General features: G+C 34.0%; 1 long non-coding RNA gene across 4 annotated transcripts; it reads right to left on the reverse strand.

Moving 5' to 3' along the window:
• Positions 1 to 350: 350 nt before the first annotated feature.
• Positions 351 to 25,156, reverse strand: LOC131805079 (uncharacterized). Of its 4 annotated transcripts, none has more exons than XR_009343503.1 (4): positions 24,944 to 25,156; positions 24,651 to 24,867; positions 698 to 829; positions 351 to 535 (listed from the first exon to the last, which is right to left on the reverse strand). It is a non-coding gene; the product is annotated as an uncharacterized LOC131805079 (long non-coding RNA). The 4 variants fall into 4 exon arrangements; XR_009343505.1 differs by lacking the exon at positions 351 to 535 and having other exon boundaries at positions 568 to 829; positions 24,651 to 24,762; positions 24,824 to 24,867; XR_009343504.1 differs by lacking the exon at positions 351 to 535 and having other exon boundaries at positions 564 to 843.
• Positions 25,157 to 26,011: the final 855 nt, after the last annotated feature.

Consider the following 26,011-nt stretch of genomic DNA (forward strand, 5'->3'; position numbering starts at 1 on the left):
TATATAAAAATGTTTTTTTGTCCAAGAATACCCTCTTGGAAAGATTGGTCCTAAAATATAAGGATGATATATGATACTGATATATGAGGCCTATAAGAAGGCCTGGACCTGCAGAGACAAATTTCTGTCATAGACTATATTTCCCATTACGAACTCCAAATACGAAATTTGAAACAATGGAATGGAATGGAGAGATGCTCTAATAAATGTTTTATTATCCCGGTGGAAGAGAGGATGAGGGATAAAAGTCTTTCCCTCATCCTCTCTTCCCTTGCTAAAAAATATGTTCTCCCGGGAACAATAATAGTCACACATTGTTGGAAGGTATGTTTTTTATAATATATTAAAATACATGTAATAATATTTGTGTATATATATTATACGCTCATGGAAAATGTTTTTTTTACGGATATATACAGTATTATATATTATTACAGTGGTGCCGCATGTGGCAAAGATATGTTTTCTGAATTTTTAAAATATGCCGGTATGATATACAACCCTACCAATCCAAAAGCGGAGAAAGGGCAAGAATCTGTAAAGATGAAATGGAAATTGAAATGTGATTTTTTATTATTAATCAAATATTTTAAAATCCAATTATTGTTACATCGTATTTAAATAAAATGTGGAATTTAATTAATTTTTTTTTTTCAAATTGCACATATTCATGGATTTGAGATATGAAAATACCAACATTTGAAGCCTTCACTGCCGGAATAAAGCCGTCGGAAAAGCGGCTTGAGATTTTCTCCTCTGGGTATGTCCTACACCGGCTAAAGCGAACAATAGTTTTCTAAATTTGATACTTCTGTAAGTCCAACATCGGCTACGGAAAGAAAGCTTTTTTATTGAAAATATAATTAATAAACTGGTTAGATACGGGTTATGCGGGTGGAAAGCCCATATCTTTGGATCCAAAAATGTTATTAGAACAAATTGTAGCATTTTAGAAAGGTAAGAGTGTCAAGCATAATTTGGCATCAATTTTGTTGACCACCATAATGGATTCTTTTCCCACTTTTTGGGAGTTTAAAAAAAAATCCGTGTCCCCCAAAAAAAAAAACAACCTCCGAACTGCATTACCATCCCCCATGTAACCACTTGCTGCATAAGTATTTTTATAAGCTTTAAACGATGTATTGTCTATATCGGGTAAATGGATTCGGGTCCGTCGCCCAAGAAAAAAATAGTTTCCCGGAATCAGGGTAAAAATACCTACCACTGGAAAACATTTCAAGCTTTCGTGTGTACGTCACTGACATAAAAAGCATTTGCTTCAAAAACCCAATTTTTTTCAGTTGACAAATTTGCGAAGTATTGGCAAAAATATAGTTACAACAAGTAAAAAAGCAGTAAGTTCGGCCGGGTCAAAGTTCCCTCCATCATTTGGAACGAATTAGAAAATTTTCAAAAAATAAAATCCATTAAAAATTCGGTTAAAATCTTAAAAATATCGGAAGGAGCCGATATATTGGAACCTATGTAGACAATTACCTTTGAGGTGTTAAACTGCTCACAAAGAACCTCTTGTGTACAATTTCAAACAATTCCGTTGAAAAATGTAACTAAAATCATCAAAATACCGAATATCGGGGGTACCGTTATATGGGGGCTAACGATATCGTGGATCTATATAGATAATTCTCTTCCAAGGGATAAAGTACTCACAATGAACTCCTCGTGTGGAATTTCAGACAATTCCTTTGAAAAATGTGGCTAAAATCATCAATATACCGAATATCGGGGGGTACCGTTATATGAGGGCTATATGATATCGTGGACCTATATAGATAATTCTCTTCCGAGGTATAAAGTACCCACAAGGTACTCCTTGTGTGAATTTTTAGACAATTCCGTTGAAATTAGCCACATTTTTCAACGGAATTGTCTAAAAATTCATCAAAATACCGAATATCGGGGGGTACCGTTATATGGGGGCTATACAATATCGTGGACCTATATAGATAATTCTCTTTCAAGGGATAAAGTACCTACAAGGAACTCCTTGTGTGAATTATTAGACAACTCCGTCGAAAAATGTGGCGAAAATCATCAAATTTCGAAATATCGGGGGGTGCCGTTATATGGGGGCTATACGATATTGTGGACCTATATAGACAATTCTTTTTTAAGGGATAAAGTACCCGCAAGGAACTCCTTGTGTGGAATTTCAGACCATTCTATTAGAAAATGTGGCTAAAATCATCAAAACACCGAATATCGGGGGGTACCGTTATATGGGGGCTATACGATATCGTGGACCGATATAGCCCATCTTCGAACTTGACCTGCCTGCAGACAAAAGAGGGATCTGTGCAAAATTTTAGCTTCCTATCTTAATTCGTTAAGACTGTAGCGTGATTACAACAGACGGACAGACAGACGGACGGACGGACAGGGCTAAATCGTCTTAGAATTTTACGCTGATCATATTCTTGATATACTTTGTTGGGTCTAAAATGATTACTTCGATGAGTTACAAACGGAATGACGAACTTAATATACCCTCCATACTATGTATCGTGTAGGGTATAAAAACAGGCAGTTAACATACCGAATAACTGGAGGTATCGTCATATGGGGGCTATTGAAAAGCTAGACCTAAGTAGCAAGGAAATAGAGACCATTACGAACTCTAAATTTGAAGTTACCGTTGTATATGGACTATACGAAAACGAGGACCGACATGGTTTAATTACGACCTTGATATGCCTACCAACAAAATACAATATTTTTTTACAATTTATCTATTTCAATTCATTTGAAAGGCAAACGGAAATCGAACCCAGTAAAGAAAACACATATGTCGCATATTTAGTAATCAAAGCATGCATATTTAGTAGAGCAACCTGTAACAAATATACGTTATTGTGGTGGTAGTTTTATGTTGTAGAGCATTTCGGAGTTGTAGCTACATCTGAACCGATTTTTACCAAATTTGATGCATATGTTTCTGGGATAAATTCGGTCGAATGTACCATCACATTTTGGCTGATATTACACTTTTGGTGAAAAATGAACTTGGAAGTGGACAAATATATATATGGCAGCAATGTCCAAATCTAAACCGATCCCTAGAGAATTCGGCAACGGTGTTTGTACGATATGTTTGATATCTTGTTGTAGGCTGAATTCGGTCTTGTGTACAAAATCCAACAAATGAATAAATTTGAATAAAAAATTAATAGAATTATGTTCATAACACAATTTTACCGCAGGGCCTTATACCGAGTTGTCAAAGATGCCATATTTCCTTATATTATTATTGGCGCCAAACTAAGGCTGTTTGGAATATATTGATAACAAATAGTGGAAATCACGTGGAAAAGAATGCCATTTAAGAGCATCAATAAAAATAAAAAGTATTGTTAAACCTTGTAAATTGTCTATTGGTTGAATGTTTAGTGTCTTTTAATCTTGTTTTTATTTTTGTCCGTGTGTCATTTGGGGTTAAACTTTCGCTATGCGGTGTTTGGGAAACAATATAAATGTGGTGAAAGGTAATAAAAGGTTCTATCATATGTATGCACCTTTTCAAAAAAAAAAAATCGATTTTCAAGTAGCTGAAGGCTCAACAATTTATTTTTTTTAATTTGCCTAGAAAATCAGCAACAACTCACAAATGTAGTAATATAATGTCAACAATGATCTTTATTGAAAATGCTTGAAATCGGGTAAAATATATATTAGCTATATCTTAATCTGAATCGTGTTCCACTAAATTTGAAGGAGATATGTTTATGCTGTACTGACCTCTCGCATCGTATGAAACATATATATGAGAGCCAAAGCTATAAATGAATTCATTTGTTCCAAATATGCCAGACTTTAATCTTGGCGGACCTAATTAGACTCAAATTGCACATTTAGTATTTAATTTATAAAACATTTAAGGGAATATATGTTAGAGCTATACAAAAATCAGAACCGATTTCGGCCAAATTTGTTAAAAGTTTTTCTAAGCTGTATTACCACGTACCGAAAATAGTTGTTGTAGAGTTCTATATACGACTCTGAGGGCCCAAATCTTAAATCGGATGAAAGTTATATGTGGGAGATACATCTATAATGTGGGAGATACATCTATAAAAAAATTGATAGATGTTGTTTTCATCATAACCAGCACCTATAAATGAACTTTGGAACATGCTATTGGTCCCAAAGTGCATTGAATCGAAATCATTATAATTTCTAAGGTCGGAGTAAATAGAAAGAGCTTTATTTTAAATTCGACCCTGATCAGTGGAATTCTTCGCTTATTTTGATCATGTATCCAAATTGAGAGAATGGACGCCATCTTAACCAATAAGAGATTTCTTGCTGTTGTATTTTGTTTCGATTGGAATTGTGTGGCAATACTAGCTAATTGATTTATTTTATCGCTGTCTTCGCTGCGATTTTTTTTTTAAATTTTGTATTCTCACCACAACCAGATAAGTGTTCTTACAACCTATACTATATATACACACAATATCAATGGAAAAGGAATTTTAATTTTTTAAAATATTTTAAGACCGACTTACAAAACTTAAAATCTATATATATAAATGTAAGTTGTGTTAGTTACTACGCTTATAACTTAAGAACCGCTGGACTAATTTTAAAGATCCACACAAATTCGGAGTTGTCTCCTCTCCGAAAAGGATAATATCCAAAAAAATCGCGTAAAAATGTGATATATTAACATTTTCATTTTGACTTTTCAAATGTACAATAGTAATGTTTTATTTTGCATGATTTTTTTCTATTTTGACTGGCTTTTTTCTAATGTACATTTGTAGTGTTTTTTATTTTTTATTTTTGAATTCGAATATTAAAACCAATTTATTTAATTGACTTGATTTCTTGAGAACTGAAATTGATGGCGGGTTACATGGAAGTGTAATACCGAATTATATGGTGGCGAAACGGAATAGATGATATCGAAATAATTTAACGCGGTCACACCAAAAGAAAGATAATTATTAATTAAAAGATAATTACTTTTTCAAATTCGCTAAAAAATCACGAAAAAGAGATCTCATTGCAAAAATTCTCAAATCGGGAAAAAATCGAAAAGATTTTCAGTGGAATCGAATTTTAAAATAATAGTAAGGGTCTTTAAACATTTGCTGTAATAAATCAGCGAACAAGTTGAAGATTTTTTCAATTTGCTATTCTTCTTTTGTCATTTTTTTTTTAATTTGTATTTGCGAACACATTTAAACAACCAAAAATGACAGAAAAAGCCTAATGGAGCTCATTTCAAAGCGTGGACCTACTTCTTTCATGTGACAATAATCCGTCCAATGAGAGCTCAAAATGCAAAATTCTTTGGAAGTACAATCAGTAAAATACCAAATTTAATGGGTGCAAAATAATAGAGCGAATGGGACTTTTAGTAAGAAAAGGATTTCTATCCTTCCAGGAATTCTTCCCAAACATTCAAGATACCTTAAATCACTTTTGCAGGTCATGATATCGATCGTAACTCACGGATAAGGGTACAACCCGATTTTATATTTATATAACCATCATATGATTTAAGCTATTTTTGGGGTCTTGGCCACTTTTTTCATATTTTGGCCCTTATTTGGCATCTTTGTCTCTAAGGGGTTAGGGAACCATCATACAGATAATTGCCACATAGGAATTTATTTAAGTAAAGTCCCCACATTGGAGTATCCCCAAGTCCACTTTCACATATAATGTGTGGTGAGAAAAGAAAATTTTGTATTCTATTGAATTTGTAACTCTCAAGAGAATATTGGTTGGAAACGTAGATTTGGGAAATACATCTATATGATAATATGGTGGATAAAACTATTTTTACTCATTTAAATCACGCGGAATGTTTTTCAGTTTGACATGCTATGTTGTTCTGTTAAATTTTTGATTTGGTCTCTATTTGTCATATTGGATTATAAGGGCTAGAAGAATGTTTTCAATGTAGATCGATGTCTCGGAGTAGTGCCCATGTAAAAGTATCTCCTGATTTTACCATATTTCAAAGGATTTGGCTAAAAATGTGTATTTGGGGTGTGAAAATCTTACACAAAATATGAACATATATACAAATTTTAGAATTTTTTCCATATAATAGTACCGCCTTAAGTCCACTTTTTGGCGGACAAACAGACCGACATGGTTAGGTTAAGAACGCTAATGGACAATCTGAGGTGCTAATGGCTTAAAAAAGTAATTAACTTTGGCTATTCTTAATTCATTCAGCGCTCAATTATGAGGTGTACAAAATACAGCAAATTCCAAATTACTGCTCATTTCACTGGAAGATTTTGCTACGATTTTTACCATACTAAAAATTAATTTGATCCCTTACATGGGGATAAGATTGATATATACTTTTTAATAGATTTGTATAGCACATCCACACCTTTGAAGCCCACGGCTTAAATATGGGTACAGGTATTTTAAAAGACTTTTAATCGACCAGTACGGGAACACTTATATCAGTCATATCTGTGAATAATTATGCTTTGACAAATATGCATAATAGACAAAAACTGCGGGCCGGCAACGCGGACCGGGCCAGCTAGTTCATAATAAATAAAAAACGACTCAAGTCGGGGCTCCAGTGTAATGTAAACATTAATTTTCTAAAATATTATATTTTTGAAAGACAGCCATCCGACCTCCAATTATCGGTTGCATTAATTTTAACATATTCTGTTCATTTATTCATATCCATTAATTCTAATTAAAGTATATATATTCTTGATATGTCGATTCAGCGATGTCCGTCTGTCGGTCCGTCTATCCGTCCGTGGAAATCACTCTAGTTTCCGAACGAATTGAGGTAGATTGATAAAATTTTACTCAAATGTATATTATGTCTGCAGGACTTTTGGTACTGAAAATATGCAATGTAGGTCCACGTTTTGGCATAGCCCCCATATAACGGTACCTCGCGATATTTGGTATTTTGATGATTTTAGCGACATTATTCACGGGAATTGTTTCATGTGCCCCACATATCAGTACCTCCCTATATTTGTTGTTTTGATGAATTTATCTACATTATTCACCGATTTTTTTTTCAAATTTCGCATTTGAATATTATAATGGCTCATGAAAAATGTAACCAATGCAGGTAGTCATAGTCGTATAGACCATAATATAACGGCTACATTCGGTAGTATTAAGATTTTAAAAGAGTTTTTAACGGATTTTCGTTTTTTTTTTATTTAAATTTCCCATCTCACAGACTTTTTTAATTATTTTAAGCTACCTCGACACCTCAATTTTCTAAAAATTCAGATGCGATCTTGTTATCTATGTATATAAAAGAAAGTTGTGTTAGTTACTACGCTTATAACTCAAGAACCGCTAATCTGATTTTAACGATTTAGACAAATTCGGACTTGTCTCTTGGCGGAAAAGGATACAATTTAAAAAAATCGCGTAAAATGTGAAATTTGAGCATTTTCATTTTGACTTTTGAAACGCACAATAGTAGTGTTTTATTTTGCATGTTTTTTTTTTCCATTTTGACTTACAATTTTCGAATGTACACTACAAATCTTATAATGATGTGTATTCTTTTTGTGGACAAAGAAACAAGAGACAAAATTGTTATATATAGATTTTATGTATTTATTGAGTAAATGTAACTATGCGAATAATATAATTTCAGAAGATAATAAGCTATTAAAAAAATCTATATGTTTTTAGTACCGAAATATGTGGTAGCGAAACGGTCACACCAAACTTAAAGGATAATTCCATTTTTAAAATCGCTAAAAAGTCATCAAAAAGAAACTATATCATTGCAAAAATTCTAAAATCGAGAACAAATCGAGAAATCGCACTTCAAAATAAAAGTACATTCTATTAACAAACTTCGTAAGGACCTTTTAACATTTGCTCTAAAAAATCAGCCAACAATTTGAAGATTTTTTTTCTTTTTTCGCTTATAACTCATGAACGGCTTGACGGACCTTAACAATTAATACAATTTCGGAATGGTATCTTGGCAAAAAATAGCTTTAAAATATGCCAATAAAAATAAGAATGGAAAAAATGTTTTTGGATTGATTTTTATACCCTCCACCTTGGAAAGGAGGGTATATTAACTTTGTCATTCCGTTTGTAACATCCTTAAATATTCGTCTTAGACCCCATAAAGTATATATATTCACAATCAGCATAAAATTCTAAGTCGATTTAACGATGTCCGTCTGTCTGTCTGTCTGTTGAAATCACGATACAGCCCACATTATCTGACGTAGAGCGCCAAAATTTAGCGGAGCTATTTGCATTGTGTCTAGGATGGTCCACGTTCTGGTATAGTCCCCATATAACGGTACCTCCCCATATTCGGTATTTTGATTATTTATGCCACATTTTTTCACGGATTTGTCTGGAAATTGGTATTTGTAGGTCATAACGGGTCCCTGAGCGTGTGGCAAAACATTGCATGTATAGGTCCACGTTGTGGTATAGCCCCCATATAAAGGTACCTCCCGATATTCGGTATTTTAGTTTTTTTTTGCCATATTTATTCACGGATTTGTCTGAAAATTGGTATTTGTTGGTCATAATGGGTTCCAGCTCCGGTGGCGAAACATTGCATGTATGGGTCTATGATTTGGTATAGCCCCCATATAACGGTACCTCCCGATATTCGGTATTTTGATGGTTTTTGACACATTTTTTCACTGATTTGTCTAAAAATTGGTATTTGTGGGTCATAATGGGTCCTAGTTCGTGTGGCGAAACATTGTAATTATAGGTCCACGTTTTGTTGTAGACCCCATATAACGGTACCTCCCGATATTCGGCATTTTTTGCCACATTTCTTCTAATATTTCTTTTACCCTAAGGTGGAGGGTATTAAAAGTTTAGCCCGGCCTAACTTAATGTTTTTTTACTTGTTTTTTTAACTTAATGCTGTTTTTTTTAACTTGTTTTTTTTAACTTTTTAACTAATGCCGAACTTTCATGTATAAAATTGGCATCTAGCTTTCGAACACATTTAAACAAACCTATATGTCCGACAAACCGTTATGGGTCTCATTTCGAAACGTGGACCTACTTCTTTCAATATAATCAATAATCCGTCCAATAGGAACTCAAAATGCATAATTCATTGGTACTTCTATCAGGGAAATACCACTTTTTTAATTTTTGCCCTCTTCGCATAAAATTCGGACCACATTTATCAATTGATTTGCCTAAAGAATTGTATTTAGGCTACCGTGGGGTAGACACCAAGACACAATTTAAATGACAAAATGCTGAAATCACTCTGCCACTAATTATGACGTAAACAAAACTTAGTAACACGCAGCATTGAGCTGGGTTTTCACCTGAGGCTATTATAGATGTTCTATATAATATAGTCTTTTAACAATCAAATTAAAGCCTATAGATGAAAAATAAGATCGGGCTATTTAAAATATTTGAAACCGACGATAGGTGAACATCTATTATAATTTGCGCCATTAATATTTTTTCTTTTTAGAAATTACTACGGGGTCATTACTTATAATGAAAATTGGGCCACTTACATAAGTCAGATCTATGATTTATTATGCTTTAAAAAATATGCATTAAAGTCTAAAAGTACGGGCCAGCAACGCGAACCGGGCCAGCTAGTTACTAATAAAGTTTAATATTTAAGAAAAGTTATTTATTTTTTATGGACGAAAGCCATTCGAAATTCTAGTGATATAGCTTAGAATTTCCAAGACGGAATGTATAATACCACCTATCAATAGCTTCAAACATTTTAGCTTTAGTCGTTTTGTCAGTACATAAGCATGAGTCTAGGGGTTACAATCAAAATGACAAAACTAATATAGCTGTTGTTTACATACAAAGTCAAGGCATCAAGAGGATAATGGAAGAAGTGAAGTTTGTCCTAACTTATAAACACACCTCGTACAACAGACGTACTTGTAGAGACAGCGTTCACATGTACATCCTGTTATGTGTCGGACCAGCAAATGCTTACCAATGTTGAACCGGAAACATTAAAACGAAATAAAACAAAAGTGAATGTTAACTCGACTTGTCTACAAATTAAATTAAATTCCTGACTCAGATGTTCACAGACTTATAGCACCAGCCATGATTTTGTTTGGCTGTGTTCTGTTGATGCCAACAACACACTCACACATACGCACTTTTGCTCAAACTTTTAAACTTATTGTATGTACTTGCTGGTTCTATGTAGTCGTCCTACCAGTTTACCAAACTTACTGCCTTAACACACACAGACAAATTCAAATTGACATTTCACACTACGGCCAAATACAGACTTCTATCTACAATGAATAATGCTGACAAAATTCCGATGCGTAACCATGTTTAGTTGTTCGAAAATATTCAGCATGAGATCCGAAGGAAGCCGAAGCCCACTTGTGTTTTTAAATTGTTGTGTGTGTATTTTGTAAAAAAAAGTTGGTGGTATTTGTAGATTTTCTTTTTCGTTTAACTTATTTAGACTGCATTTTATTAGGAAAAACAGTACTCGCAGCTAAAAAAGTGAAGCTACGCAGCTCTGAAAATTATTTATCTCACTTCGTAACTAATAAGAAAAGGTTTCATAAATTCAAAACATTCAAACCGTTTATAATTTACAAATAGATTTAGTTCTTAAATGACTAATAACAACTCTGTCTGTGCTGTCACAATAAATCGTAAAGTCAAGCCCCTTTAAAAAGTAAACTAGTCTAGTAAATTTAAGTCTAAACAATATGATCCCCAACTCAGAGGCCTCAATACGAATACAAAGCTAAATGCAGGCAAGCGACAATTTTGGAAAGATATCCGAAAATTACTACATGAAGGCAGTAAAATGCATTGGACATGCACTGTATGATGTTGTGCACATTCATGTCAGTAGTAGGTGCTAATGCATACAAACATTTCCGAACACGCAGACACCCATCGGAACATGTGTACATGTTTGGACCTTTGCCTCAACACCGGCAGCTATAGCTCATAAAACTCATACCACGAGGGTAAAACTTTACTGGTTGAATCGATGAGCATATAGTTGGTGTAAAGAAACAGATATGTATTAACGACTTTCGGAATTGCTACATGAGTTACCCATGCTATTACATGTGCGATGGCAAAATACTATAGGGTTATTTGGTACGAACATTTGGTATACAATTTTTCATAAATTTTCCTTGACAACATTCCATTTTTAAGGTTAAAAAATAAAATGTCATCTTTTGATATATACGCACAACTTGATTTTTTAAATTTTTTATATGCAGTAAACAAATTAGATAAAGTATTATAACAACAGGAATTATGCAACTTTAGCAAGATTCATAATTGTAAACTACATAATTATGGAGATAATTAAGATGGCGACTCCTTAATTATTTTAATCTAGCACATGCTATCTCTTCAGTCTTCTTATTTCATTTAGGTTGGTCAAATTTGAAGTCTTTCAGTGTAGTTTCTACTGAGCTTTTCCACTAACCGGTTTTAGTATAGCTTTATACACGCGAATTTTGTCCTTGTATTTTGTTGTTTAAATTGAGTTTAGATTTAGGTCCTAATAGCCAGTAAAGCTTGCGGCTTTAAATTTTAGCATGTCGTGTTTTGCCTTAAAATGTAGCCATGAGTTGAAACTGCGGTCAACCGTCATTCCTAGATATTTCACGGTATTTCACTTGGAAATTGGTTCGTTGTTAATAATAACTGGCAGGCATTCTCCTCTTCGTAGTGAATGATCCTGAATATGATGGAATTTTTCAGAATTCAAAGATCGTTCAATTCGCTTTGTATATCGAAAGATGTATTTTGTGGACATTCATTTACTGCAGCAATGGCAGTATCATTGGCGTAGGTCACAATTTCAATCGAGGGCGATGTTTTATCTTTTACATAAGCGTATCTATCTGAAAGAAAGCTTTTGAAGAAGAGAAAGTAGGGAGCTGGTAAAAGTTTTTTATTTTGTAAAATAATCCTCCGTGCCACACTAGATCGAAAGCTTGCTGAAAATCGCCGAACAATATTTTTTAGTTTCTAATGTGTCTATTTTTGTATTAATGATCCTGTGGCATTGTTCAGGATTGCCTTCTTTTTGTCTAAAACCGAATTGGTGATTGGGAATAATATTTTTATTTTCTGACAGTGGTAACAATCTTCTTTTAAGAATTTGCTCAAATATTTTTGGTAATTACTTCGGATTTCTAATTTGTTGGAAAGTTACCCAATCGTAAGATCACGTTACATATATTTGTTGAAAAATAAATTAAGCATTTGCGGGAAATATGTTTAACGACATTAGCATCTTTCATATCATGCCCTGGTGAACTGCATTTGATTAAGTTTTTAATTTAAGCTTTAAAAATCAGTATTTTATTGTCCGATCCTTTTGATTCATTTGACAAATATTCAAATTTTTATTGTAATCATGTGTCCAGCTGTGTGCATTGTCAAAAATACAATATTGTTGATCATTTAAAAATACCGGCTTCGATAACTATAAAACATCGTAACATTGTAAAACCAGTAAAGAAAGTTCTAAAGTCGGGTGGGGCCGATACCACTATGCTAATTTAGTAGAGCTCCATATAATAATTAAAAGTTTTTATGGGAGAGTTCAAGCATACACGCCATGATTATAATTATAATTTAAAGTTCAAAGGGCTAAATATGCCGAAGCATTTGTATCTTTTAAATTCGGACTTGCATTGCCCATTTGGTACACAATTAATTTGAAATCGGATAAATATATACATGGGAGCTATATCCAAATCGGAACCGATCTCGATAAAATTTGGCAAAGATATTTCTGAGCTGTATTTGATATATTTCCCTGAATATCGTTGTTACGAAGTGCATATTATGGCTGTGGGTAACAAATACAACAAATCGGATGAACAATATATATGGGAGCTATAGCTATATCTGAACCGATCTTCACCAAAATTGGCATACTACTTTCTAGACTCAATTCGGTCGTATGTGCCGAATTCCATCCTATTTGGGCAAATATTAGACGTTTGGTGCACAATAAAGAGTAAATCGGACGAAGTTATATATGAGAACTATATCCAAATCTGAACCGATCTCGATAAAATGTAGCAAAGGTATTTCTGAGCTGTATTTGATATATTTCCCCAAATATTGTTGATACAGAGTGCATATTATCGACTTACAATGTGATTCTATGCAGATCATCAAAAGGAAGTATGGGTCTATCTCGTTCCCTTTTGTCTGTTACAAACAAATGCACAAAGACATAATACCCTGACCACCTTATGGTGTAGGGTATAAACATTAAGTTCAGCCGGGCCTAACTTTTAATACCTCCACCTTAGGGTAATGGAAACATTAGGACCCATTATGACCTACAAATACCAATTCTCAGACAAATCCGTGAAAAAATGTGCAAAAATCATCAAAATACCGAATATCGGGATGTACAACTGTACTAAAACTTGGACTTATACATGCAATGTTTCGCCACCGGATCTAGAACTAATTATGACCAACAAATACCAATTTTTAGACAAATCCATAAAAAACATGTGGCAAAAATCATCAAAATACCGGATATCGGGAGGTACCGTTATATGGTACGTGGACTTATACACGCAATGTTCCGACACCGGAGCTAGAACCCACTATGACCATAAAATACCAATTTTAAGGCAATTCCATGAAAAATGTGGCAAAAATTATCAAAATACCGAATATAGGGAGGTACCGTTATATGGGGGCTATACTAAAACGTGGACCGATGTATGTCATTTTCAATACAAACTATCCCAGACACAATACCAATTGCTCTGCTAAATCTTGACGATCTACGTCAAATAATGTGGCCTGTATTGTGATTTCAACAGACAGACAGACTGACAGACGGACATCGTTAAATCGATTAAGAATTTTGTGCTGATTATGAATATATGTACATTATGGGGTCCACGACGAATATTTGGACATGTTACAACCGGAATGACAAAGTTAATATACCCTCCTTTCCAAGGTGGAGGGTATAACAAGTATAAAAGTTGCAAGTTTTGCCGGGCCGAACTTTGAATACCCTCCACCATTTGGAACTAATTTGGCAATTTTCAAAAAAATAAAATCCGTTAAAAGTTCTGTTAAAATCTTAAAAATACCAAATGTAGCCGTTATATTAGGGTTTAAACGACGACGTGCACCGGCATAGGCAACTTTTGGCATAAGCCATTACAATATTCAAATGCGAAACTTGTAGTATCCATTACGAATTTCAAATACCAAATGTGAAAAAATTCCGGTGAAAAATGTCTCTAAAATCATTAAAATACCGAATATCGGGAGGTACCGTTATATGGGGGCTCTACGAAGAGGAGGACCTGCACAGACAATTTTCTGTCTTAGGCTGTAGTATCCATTACGATTTCAAATACCAAATTTGAAACAATTCCGGTAAATAATCTCGCTAAAATCATCAAAAAACCGAATATCGCGAGGTACCGTGAACCTATACCAAAACGTGGACCTACATAGCCCATTTTCAATACCAAAAGTCCTGCAGACATAATATACATTGGAGTAAAATTTTATCAGTCTACTTCATTTCGTTCGCAAGCTAGAGTGATTTCCACAGACGTATAGACGGACAGGACGGACATCGCTAAATCGACATAGAATTTTATGCTGATCAAGAATATATATACTTTGTGGGGTCTAAAATGTATATTTCGAGGTGTTACAAACGTAATGACAAACTTAATATACCCTCCATACTATGGTGGAGGGTATAAAAACAAAGAATTATTCCTACATAAAACATGTTGATGAGGAATAAATTAGAGCTTTATTTCTGCCAAACAAAATTATGGCAAAAAACTCAATTTGTAAAAAGAGTACATTTGGACGTAAACTACAACATTTTTCGGTTTCCCCACTGCGGTATACTGCATTGTATTGCCGTATTAGCACTCATCACATATTCACATCTTCAAACCTAATAAAAAATATTGGAAATGTTGATAATTTTAGAAAACTTTCCAATTATGATATTTCAAGATGCCACAGTATCCTGTATGTCTGTCTGTCTCTTGAAATCACAATACAGGAAAAAATAAACCCATAGTTCATTTTGATGATCTTTATAGAATAACATTTTATCATTTATCTAGCCTACGGACGAAATATATTCAAAAGGGTATGAACGGTCCAAATTAATTAATATAGCTCGCATATATATCTTCGTCCGATTTGTCTTTTGTACACCAAATGCGTAATATTTGTCAAAATAGGATGGAATGTGGCAAAATAGGATGGAATATTTGAGCCTAGAAGCAAGTATGTCAAATTCGATGAAAATAGGTTAAGGTATAGTTATGTGTTTCATCCGATTTGATATTTGAGTTACCCACAACCGTAATATGCACTCCATAACAAGAAATGCCTGTAATACCAATTCAGATATGCGGAAAAATCTGAAAAACAAACCTAAATTTACGATATGAGTTCATATCATGATTTCGAAAAATATCCCTAATCTTGGTTCACAAATTATTTTCGTCAGTCAGATGTACAAACTTACAGTCGATTGTCTTAAATCCCAAGATCTACAACATTTGAATTCCATATATAAGCCCTATAAAACCGAGATGAGTTAACGGTTTTTTTTTTAGTAAAATAGCATTTGTAATGAACAAAATCAATATCTGACAAATAATCTGATTTGACTATTAACAAGTCAGATTTACCCACTTAATTTTATAGGGTGTAAAACACTTCGACATTCGGATATCAATGAGTGAGTTTGAAACGTTCATATATATACTTTCGTTTGTTCGTTCGTTCGTCCGTTCGTTCACTGGTAGTTCGTCGTCTACACAACAATAAAACAATTACGTTGCCATCAAATGAATCCTAAGTGTTTTATGATGTTATAAACTTTTAGTTTTAATTATCGTCATCGTCATCCAAGTAATGCCAGACACACAGAGGCTTTGGAATTCTAACAGGTTCCCATCTACGACAAAATATGCGAAATCAACGGCAGTAGCAACAACAACAAATTCAATTCAAATGTTAAAAATACAATCACAGCGACATTAACTTAAATTATTGTCATCGTCGTACTCATCATCATCGTCATCATCATTGTTGACATTAACATGTCGCATCCCATCTACTGTCCATTAAAAAAAGTGAACGTTGAACAACTCAACTGGTCTCGTCATGTTCTAATGCCATCATACGGAACTGCCTGTCTGAAGAGAGGGTGGTGGCTGACACGAGCATGTGCCCCAATAAATTGTTGTTTGTGCCAACAAAAATACTTTTGACGTTGTTGCTGGTTGATTACATCCGGTTTTGGTTATTCTCGAGTACCCAGTAATTGGATTGAGTTGTGTCGAGATGACACTCTGCATCTATCTATCCATCCAACTTTATACTTTAGATCAGAAATGTTAAAAATTTAGATGTCGTCGTAGGCGTATGCTTCGCCTCACGTCTGTGCAAGGTTTGAGGCAAATGAATTTGATCAAGTGACTTTGCATGACCAATATATGATTAAAATCCAATCAAAACCATTAGATGGAGTGATGAGAAATAATGAGTGACATTTTAATTTTGGAACATTTCAATTGGAATTTCGGAATATTTTTTGACTTCGCTAATGTTCTGGCATATAAAAGGCACACAGCAGTGGACACACTTATAGGAATTTCGTTTGAATACGAACGAATCGAGTGAAATCAACTTTTTTTTACAAAAACAGGCAAAAACAAACAGAGGTCATTCAAAAAAATAATAATATTATTATAAATGAATAAAAAACAAGTAAAAATGTTATAAGTTCGGCCGGGCGAACTTCAAATACCCTCCACCATTTCGTATAAATTTGACAATTTGCAAAAAAAAACCATTAAAAATTCTGTTAAAATCTTAAAAATACGGAATGTAGCCGTATATTAGGGTCTATACGACGACGTGGACCTGCATAGGCAACTTTTGTCATAAGCTATTATAATATTCCAATGCTAAACTTAAAAAATAAAATCGGTTTATAATGTAGCTATAATAAATAAAATACCGAATATAGGGACGTACCATACGTGGACCTGCACAGACAATGTTTTGGCATAGGCTGTAGTACCCATTACGAACTGCAAATACCAGTTTTGAAACAATTCCGGTAAATAATGTCGGTAAAATCATAAAAATACCGAATATCGGGGGGTACAGTTATATGGCGGCTATACGAAGACGTGGACCTACATACCTATTTTCAATACCAAAAGTCCTGCAGATATAATACATATTTAAGTAAATTTTTGTCAACTTATCTCATTTCGTTCGGAAGATAGAGTGATTTTCACTGACGTATAGACCGACAGACGGACGGACATTGATAAATCCACATAGAATTTTATGCTGATCAAGAATATATATACTTTGTGGGGTCTAAAATGTGTTTTTCGAGGTGTTACGGAATGAAAAACTTAATATACCCTCCATACTATGCTGAAGGGTATAAAAAATAATTAATACTTTTTCTTTTTTCTACCATTCCGTTTATAACACTTTCAAATTTTCTTTGGAGCAGCGTATGAAAATAAATTATCTCAAATGTTTGCAATCGTTTCGTTCTGTATTTTCTCAAAGTACGAAACAAAACAAAACCGATACTTGAATAACATAACTTGCTTTTGATTTTGTATTGTTTGCTTAGAAGAGTGAAAACAAAAACAGAACTGAAATGTACTCTGCTGGATGACGCAACATTGGAAACGAAAAAGTACAAAACTCATTGCAATATATAGCAGCCATCATTTCGCAAACAAACGTCTAGAAACGTTTCTCAACGTTTCGTTTGCTAACGGTGCAGTTCGGAACCTCACAGCCGAAGTATATGAAGGCAATCGTATCGATTGTGTACTTCTGGCGATTAAAAAAAACGATTGTGAGCAGTACGTTATATGTCGTTCGCTACATCGGAGACCCTATAAATATGGCTTGGGGTCTAGGATGCAGGCATGGTAGAATCATGGTAGAATTTTACCATGGATTATGGTATTGAAAATGAGTTTTTCGATTCATCATATACCGGTACCTTCCTTTATTCGGTATTTTGACGGTATATATCACATTATCTAAGAAATTTCTTTAAATTTCTATACTTAGAAATCGTAATGGCCTACCTATGATGGCATAACAGTTTCCAGTATTCTAATGAGTTTTTCGATTTTTCAATTATATATATTTCATGCACTGCAGCACAACTATTGACATTGGTCCTCGTTTCCTGCACCGATTGTCGGTATTCTTATGGTATTAGCCACATTTCTAAACGGAATTATTTAAAAGTTGGTGCGTAAAGATTGTAATGGGTTACCTCATGAGGATATTTGATTTGTTGAAAATTTTAACCATATTTTTACAGTGGCAGTTTAAAGTGGAACCCTTATAAACATCCCGATACTTTTATTTATATGAGTTTTCTTAACCTATACTTCAGACCGTCCGATTTTAACGTTTTTTTACTTGTTACTGGTAAATTTGACGACAACATAAATAGCAACATGCAACTGCAACTTCATAATAGCTTATATGTTGATCTACAGGAAGTTCGGCCGAAAATCAGGGTGTAACGGTATATGGGGATTATGTAGTTAGAATTTTGGGGTCTAAATCTTCAACTGACCGAAAATCAGACAGATGGAATGGTAACATTGTGCTATGTACGTCAAATGTGAACGAAGTATAGAATGTGTGACGGAATTTGGTATAAAAATATTTTTTGTCAAGTTATATGAAAACATATTCAGATTTGGATGTTATTTTGTTAGGAAACATAGACCCCACGCATTTACAATGGTATTAGGGTAATAGTAAAATAAAAAAACTACACAACAATTTAATTGAAGCTTGTTTCGACATGATCCATAATTTGTACAAATGATTCTATATGCAACCTGTATAAAAGTTAAAAGCTCTTTCGCAAAGTACACAAAAGCCGCTGAGCAGATTTCCTTGAAATTTTCCAAATATACTACAGCATAGCCTGAAAGTAACATAGGCTCCATACATTTTCGAAATTACGCTTGGAACTGGAGATAAAGCATCGGAATCTGAAGTACCTCCAAAATACTTGGTTTATGTATGCACATATCTATTGATCGATTACAGATACAGACTTCAAATCTGGAATCAGCAACGGAATTTCAAGGAAAAATACATTTGTCGAATTATATTGAAATTGTTTCAGATTTGGATATAGTTCCCATAAATATTTTCGGCCGATTTCATATATCTGATGCACCGAAAGCGATATGTACATATGTCCAATTCCAATGAAATCCAGACTAAGAGAAAAAATTAGGTACCAAAATAAAGTTGCTATATTATATTTGAAATCGGTTAGGATTTAAATATATCTCCCATATTTTGATATCATAATGAATAGAAGTCAGCTTCTCAAATTTGTTTAGGCCAGGATGTAAATGTAGCAACAAATCCTGTATTATTGAGGTTCAATGTAGTATCAAACGACGTGAAATTCTATTGACTTTCCCAGGCTTGGATGCTGCTATTTTCAATTCTTGATGGTTTATGTGTTCCAAAATGAGCATTATAGCGCTATTTTGTAGAAAATCACAATATATTTCACTTATACTTATTAGGAGAAAAAAATCTTGAACATATGTATATTTTGTCAGTAGGTCCGCCTATATAACGGTACTTCCAAATATTCGGTATTTTGAAGATTTTGATCACATTTTTTAACAAATTTATTCAAGATGTGGTAAAGTTTGTACAGAAGAACATTGGCAGAACATTGTCTTGTCTTCAGCGGCAAAATACTACTCATTTACTGTATCGTCAAAAAGCGGGACATTCGAATATTTGGTATTTTGGTAATTTTAGCCACATTAGATGTCGACTTTATGGCATTTTGAAGACTTTTTGCCCACCGATTTCACTGGCAACAATGACTGTGGGTCCAATATTCAATCTCGATACTTTTATTTTTAAAGATTTTCTTTATGTCACTGTGAGTGTTCGACTCTTCCGCTCTGAACGCGTTTCCTAATCACTATGAAGCCCAAATATAAAATGTTAGCAAATTTAAATTAGCCAAAACTCTCAATTGGCAGTTGCAGTTATATAGGAACGATTACATAATGCATACATGCATTTACTATTTTTGCGAGGGCATGAGGTAAACACCAGGAACGTTAAATAACAAATCTCAAATATATAGTGGGTCAGTAACGACTGGTAAATGTTCAATCGCCGTAGCCATAACCAGAACTATAGCCATGTACACATTTAATGTGATCGTCTAGCGGTGCAATAGCTATAAACAACTGTTATTGAAATATATCTGCGCGAACGATATATATATATATATATATATATATATATATATATATATATATATATATATATATATATATATATATATATATATATATATATATATATATATATATATATATAAACAAAAAATTATTGCACTACTTTAATGCGTAAATAACCAAAACCATTAGAAAAGCAGTAACATGACATACATACACGAAGGGTTTGTCCTTGGGATTTATTTATTTCATAGCAAATACCAAGCGAGCAGTAAACTGCAATCTTTTGAAGTTGTGTGGCATTTCTATTGCAATTAGTGAATTCGAGATAGCAACATACTTCGCCATAATAAGCGTATTTCAAATCAATTGTTGTGTTGTTTTTTAGTGTTAGCCTAAGGAGTTGTGGGTCAATGGTTCTTATTAAAATCATATCCCAATCTGACACGATTTAAATATAATTTAAAAAAAAAAATACTTCTACACCAAACTCCGCCACACCTTTCATATTTCATTGAAATTGGTGCGTCAGATATGTGAAATCGGCAGATAATATATATATATATGGGAGCTATATCCAAATCTTAACTAATTTCCAATTAATTTGTCACATTTATTATTGTAACCAAATTCCGCCACACATTCTGAATTTCATTGGTATCGGTCATATATATCATGTTTGGTGCATAACATATATGAAATCGGCCGAAATATATATGTTAGCTATATCCAAACCTCAACTGATTTCAATATAATTTGGCAATTTTTTCTGGTGCCAGATTTTGTCTCTCTCGCTTTGGGTGCATCAAATATGTGAAATCGGTTGAGTATATATATGGGAGCTATAATCAAATCTGAGCGTATTTGAATATAATTTGTCAAATTTACTTTTGTACCAAATTTAGCCACTCATGCCGAATTTCATTGGAATCGGATATACGTATCGTGTTTTGTGCATCAAATATGTGAAATCGGCGGAAAATGTATGTGGGAGCTATATCCAAATCTGAACCGATTTTAATATAATTTGACTAATTTATTTTCTAATGGACATGTGTATTTGAATTTCTCAAAATCTATATGTTTGTATTTTTGTAATTTATGGACTCGAAAACCACTGGACAGATTTTCCTGAAAATTTCCAAGCATACTACAACATCGCCTGAGAGCAATATAGGCTATATATTTCTTTTAAATTCCACTTGGGACTGGAGATATGACATCAGAATCGGAGGTACCTCCCAAAAATTTAGATTTTAAATGCATAGATTACAGATACAGTCTTTGGACTACATAACGGAATTTGGAACAAACATACATTTGCCAAATTCAACTGCTATATATATGGATATAACTCTTATATATATTTTCGACCGATTTCATTTGATGCATTAAACTCGCTACGTATCTTCTATTTTAATTGAATTTGGAATGAGTGACGGGATTTGATTAGAAAATAAATTTGCCAAATTATATTCAAATCGGTTTAGATTTGGATATAGCTCCCATATATATTTTCGACAGATTTCGTTTATTTGATACACCAAACACGATACGTATGTCCGATTTCAATTAAATTTGGCATGAGTGACTAAATTCGGTACAAAAATAAGTTTGTCAAATTATATTGAGAACGTTTCAGATTTATTTATTTTCGGCCGATTTTACATATTTGATGCACCCAACGCGACATGTATGTCCGATTCCAATGAAGACGAAGGACAGACCAAATTTGGTAGCAAAATAATTTGCCAAATTATATTGAAATTGGTTGAGGTTCAGGTATAGCTCCTATATTTATATATGTATTTCGGCCGATTGTATGTCCGATTCCAATGAAATTCACAATGCGTAACGGAATTTGGTTCCAATAATAAATTTGACAAATTATTTACAAATTGGTTAAAATTTGGATATAGCTCCCATATTTATTCTCGGCCGATTTAATATATTTGATGCACTAAACAGAGAATGTACCTCGAATGTCAGTAAAATATGGAAGGTGTGACGGAATTTGGTGTAAAAGTAAATTTTGTCAAACTATATTGAAATCGGTTCAGATTGGAATATAATTTTATTAACAAGCATTGACTCACAACGCCTTTGCAATGGTATTAATCTAACAGTAAAACAAGTAAAAAAGCTGTAAGTTCGGTCGGGCCGAACTTTAGTACCCTCCACCATTTGTTGCAAATTTGACAATTTCCAAAAAAAAAAATAAATAAAATCCGTTAAAAATGCTGTTAAAATCTTAAAAATACCAAATGTAGCTGTTATATTTTTGTCATAAGCCATTAAAATATTCAAATGCGAAACTTATAAAAAAAACGGTGAATATTGTCGCTAAAATCATCAAAATACCGAATATCGGAAGGTACCGTTATATGGGGGCTATACCAAAACGTGGACCTACATGACCCATTTTCAATACTAAAAGTCATGCAGACATAATATATATTTGAGTGAAATTTTATCAATCTACTTCAATTCTTTCGGAAGCTAGAGTGATTTCCACAGACGGACAGATGGATAGAGGGACAGACAGACAAACGGACGTACATCGCTAAATCGACTTATGCTGATCAAGAATATGTATACCTTGTGAGGTCTAAAATGTATATTTCGAGGTGTTACAAACGGAGGGTATTAAAATACACAACAATTTAATTGAGGATACGATTATTTTAGGGAAGTATACTGCTACCTCGAATTCTCTAATAGCGACAGAAATGCCACTCTACTTGAAAAGATTGCAGTTTCTTGTACGCTTAGTATTTGCTATGAAATTAATAAATCCGTAGCGAAGCGCATCGGGTTCAGCTAGTTTGATATAAAAGCATCCATTGACTCTACTCTAACCGTAAGGAGTTCATATTAGTTAATACAAACAGGTACAACTGAAATTAGAGTGGGATGAAGTGGTAGCGTGTGATGCGCCAATGTTTTTATACCGTCCACCATTCTATGTCCGTTGTCCATATGTCTGTTAAGGTAGACGTCTAAAATTTTGAATACATGCATAGTTTATCAGTAGGCAGGTTAAGTTCGTAAATGAGCATGTCGGTCCACGGTATAACGGTACCTCCCGATATTATTTCAAATTTCAATTTTAAAGTTCGACAAAAAATATCGTATGCAGGTCCACGTCTTCGTATAGCCCCCATACGACGGTACCTCCCGATACTCGCTATTTTCATGAGTTCAATAACATTATTCACTGGAACTGTTTCAAATTTCGTATTTGAAGTTCGTAATGGGTACTACAGCCCATGACAATAAATTTCGTAAGCAGGTCCCCTTCTTCGTATAGTCACCATATAACGGTTTTCATTTAAGTGGTAGTTTTCGGAATTTTTTTTGAAATTTTTCAAGTTTTTTTGAAATGGTGGAGGGTATTAAATATTCGTCCCGGCCGAACTTAGCTTATGCATACATAGAAACGCTTGCAAATTCCCCGATTTTATATCAATGCATCATTTAGATAATGTTAAGCCCGTGACTTTATTAAATTATAATTAGCTCAAAAGCGATTACTTATTAACTCTAATCCTTCCTTTTATCCTAGATTTATTTACACTCACCCAGAGGAGTGTCCACAATCTTCAATTAAAACAGCACTCGGGTGCACGTGTTGGTCGAAGCTGGCTACAGAGCACAACAACCACTTTGATGCATTGCAATAATTATTAATGGTCAAACACCCACAAAATTGGCAAATCCTTTGGGTCTTGTGGAGTTACTGCAGTGGACGGCGTTCTTTCTTGGCTGTATAGTTGTTGTGTTTTGTTGTGGTGGTGAGCAATAACAGCTGTCACAACACTAACACTAGCCGGGAAGTTGGAAACAAGAAGCAAATGCTTAAATGCTACAGCTTGTAACCAATGAATACTGATTTGGAGTGCAATAATCATAAAAGTCAAATGAACACGTGGCTCTGACAGTGGTAGCGGAAATGAAGTTCCCTTGACTCCTTCCCATGGCCATGAAGAACTGCTGGTTGATGGGGTGTTTTAATGAAGTCGAAAGCTACATCCTCTACCCTTCAGGATAATGGAACGATTTTCGGAATATTGAAAACGTACAAATGTTGCGTCGACATCCGTTGACATTTAACGACATCCTTGTACATGCCAAGAACAAGATTGCTGAAGCATCACATCATCTTTTGCGCATCATCGCATTTGTCCAAAAACTAAAATACTCTACATCGGTGGAGTTTGTTTTCCATTTGATCCTCCTACATGCCGGCATTCCTGCTGTTTACGAGTTTTTCGTTCGGTACATGTGTCTGTGTGTGTGTGCGGGTGCGGGTGCGAATGGGTGCAACGTTGGAAGGCAAAAAGTAACACAGTTGCTTACCAAGTGAGAAACAACCGGCAGCATTGATGTGCCATTTAAGTGCCGCAGTAATCTCCCGAGTGGAGATGAACGCATGCAAAGCGTGTTGCTGCATATAAATTATGAGTCTTTCCTAGGCAAATAGATAGAAACCCGGAACGTTTGAAAATAGAGTTATTCTGTGAATTACTCACCCCAAAGACCAATACATTTAACCTGCAGGCAATACAAGAAGGTCCTTGAAAGCAGAACAAAAAAAAAGGATCTTATAATGTTGATTCTCCGATTATGACAACTTGTTCGCCATGCATTACCGTTGTCTGGCCTGCTGCCCACAATTTACGTTTTATGTCCGCAGGAGTGTGCCTTCCCAACCGTGGTGATTATGGAAGCTCTTGTATTGTGAGATTAGGGATCCATTATAAGATAGAACGTAATCACTTGGAAATGGAATAATTTTGTTTTAATTGATTTCAAATAATGTTTGTGTGAATATATGATGGCATAAAAAATAAATTTTCCTTGGTTGCTAGACTATTTGAAAATTCGCAATGTGACAGTACTGGGAAAAAAACTACAAATAAACCCAGTAGAAAATGAAGTTATTAGAGAAAACATGTTAGCAAAAAAATCCTAAAATAGAGTATGCTGTAGAATAATGGGGAAAAAACTATCATTCTTAAACACGAATCTAATAAAAGTATCAGCGAAATCAGTTGGAGAATGCGCTAAAATACTAAAATAAATAAATTGGGTGTCACCAAAAAAATAACCTATATATATTCTAGCTGGCCCGGTCCGCTTTGTCGGCCCGTAGTTTTTGTCTATTATGCATATTTGTCAAATCATAATTATTCACAGATATGACTGATATAAGTGTTCACCTACTGGTCGATTAAAAGTGTTTTAAAATACCTGTACCCATATTTAAGCCGTGGGCTTCAATATTTAAACCGTGGGCTTCAAATGTGTGGATGTGCTATACAAATCTATTAAAAAGTATATATCAATCTTATCCCCATGATATTATTAATATTAATAAATTAATCAAATAGTATGGTAAAAATCGTAACAAATTTTTCCAGTCAAATGAGTAGTAATTTGGAATTTACTGTATTTTGTACACCTCATAATTGGGTGCTGAATGATTTAAGAATAGCCAAAGTTAATTACTTTTTTAAACCCATTAGCACCTTAGATTGTGCATTAGAGTCCTCATAAGTCCCCCTAGCCATGTCGGTCTGTTTGTCCGCCAAAAGGGTACGATTACATGGAGAAAATTCTAAAATTTGTAGATATGTTTAAATTTATGTGTAAGATTTTCACCCGCCAAATACACATTTTTAGGCAAATCCTTTGAAATATGGTAAAATCATAAGGTA

Source organism: Musca domestica, unplaced genomic scaffold (assembly GCF_030504385.1).
Source record: "Musca domestica strain aabys unplaced genomic scaffold, Musca_domestica.polishedcontigs.V.1.1 5, whole genome shotgun sequence".
Taxonomy (NCBI): domain Eukaryota; kingdom Metazoa; phylum Arthropoda; class Insecta; order Diptera; family Muscidae; genus Musca; species Musca domestica.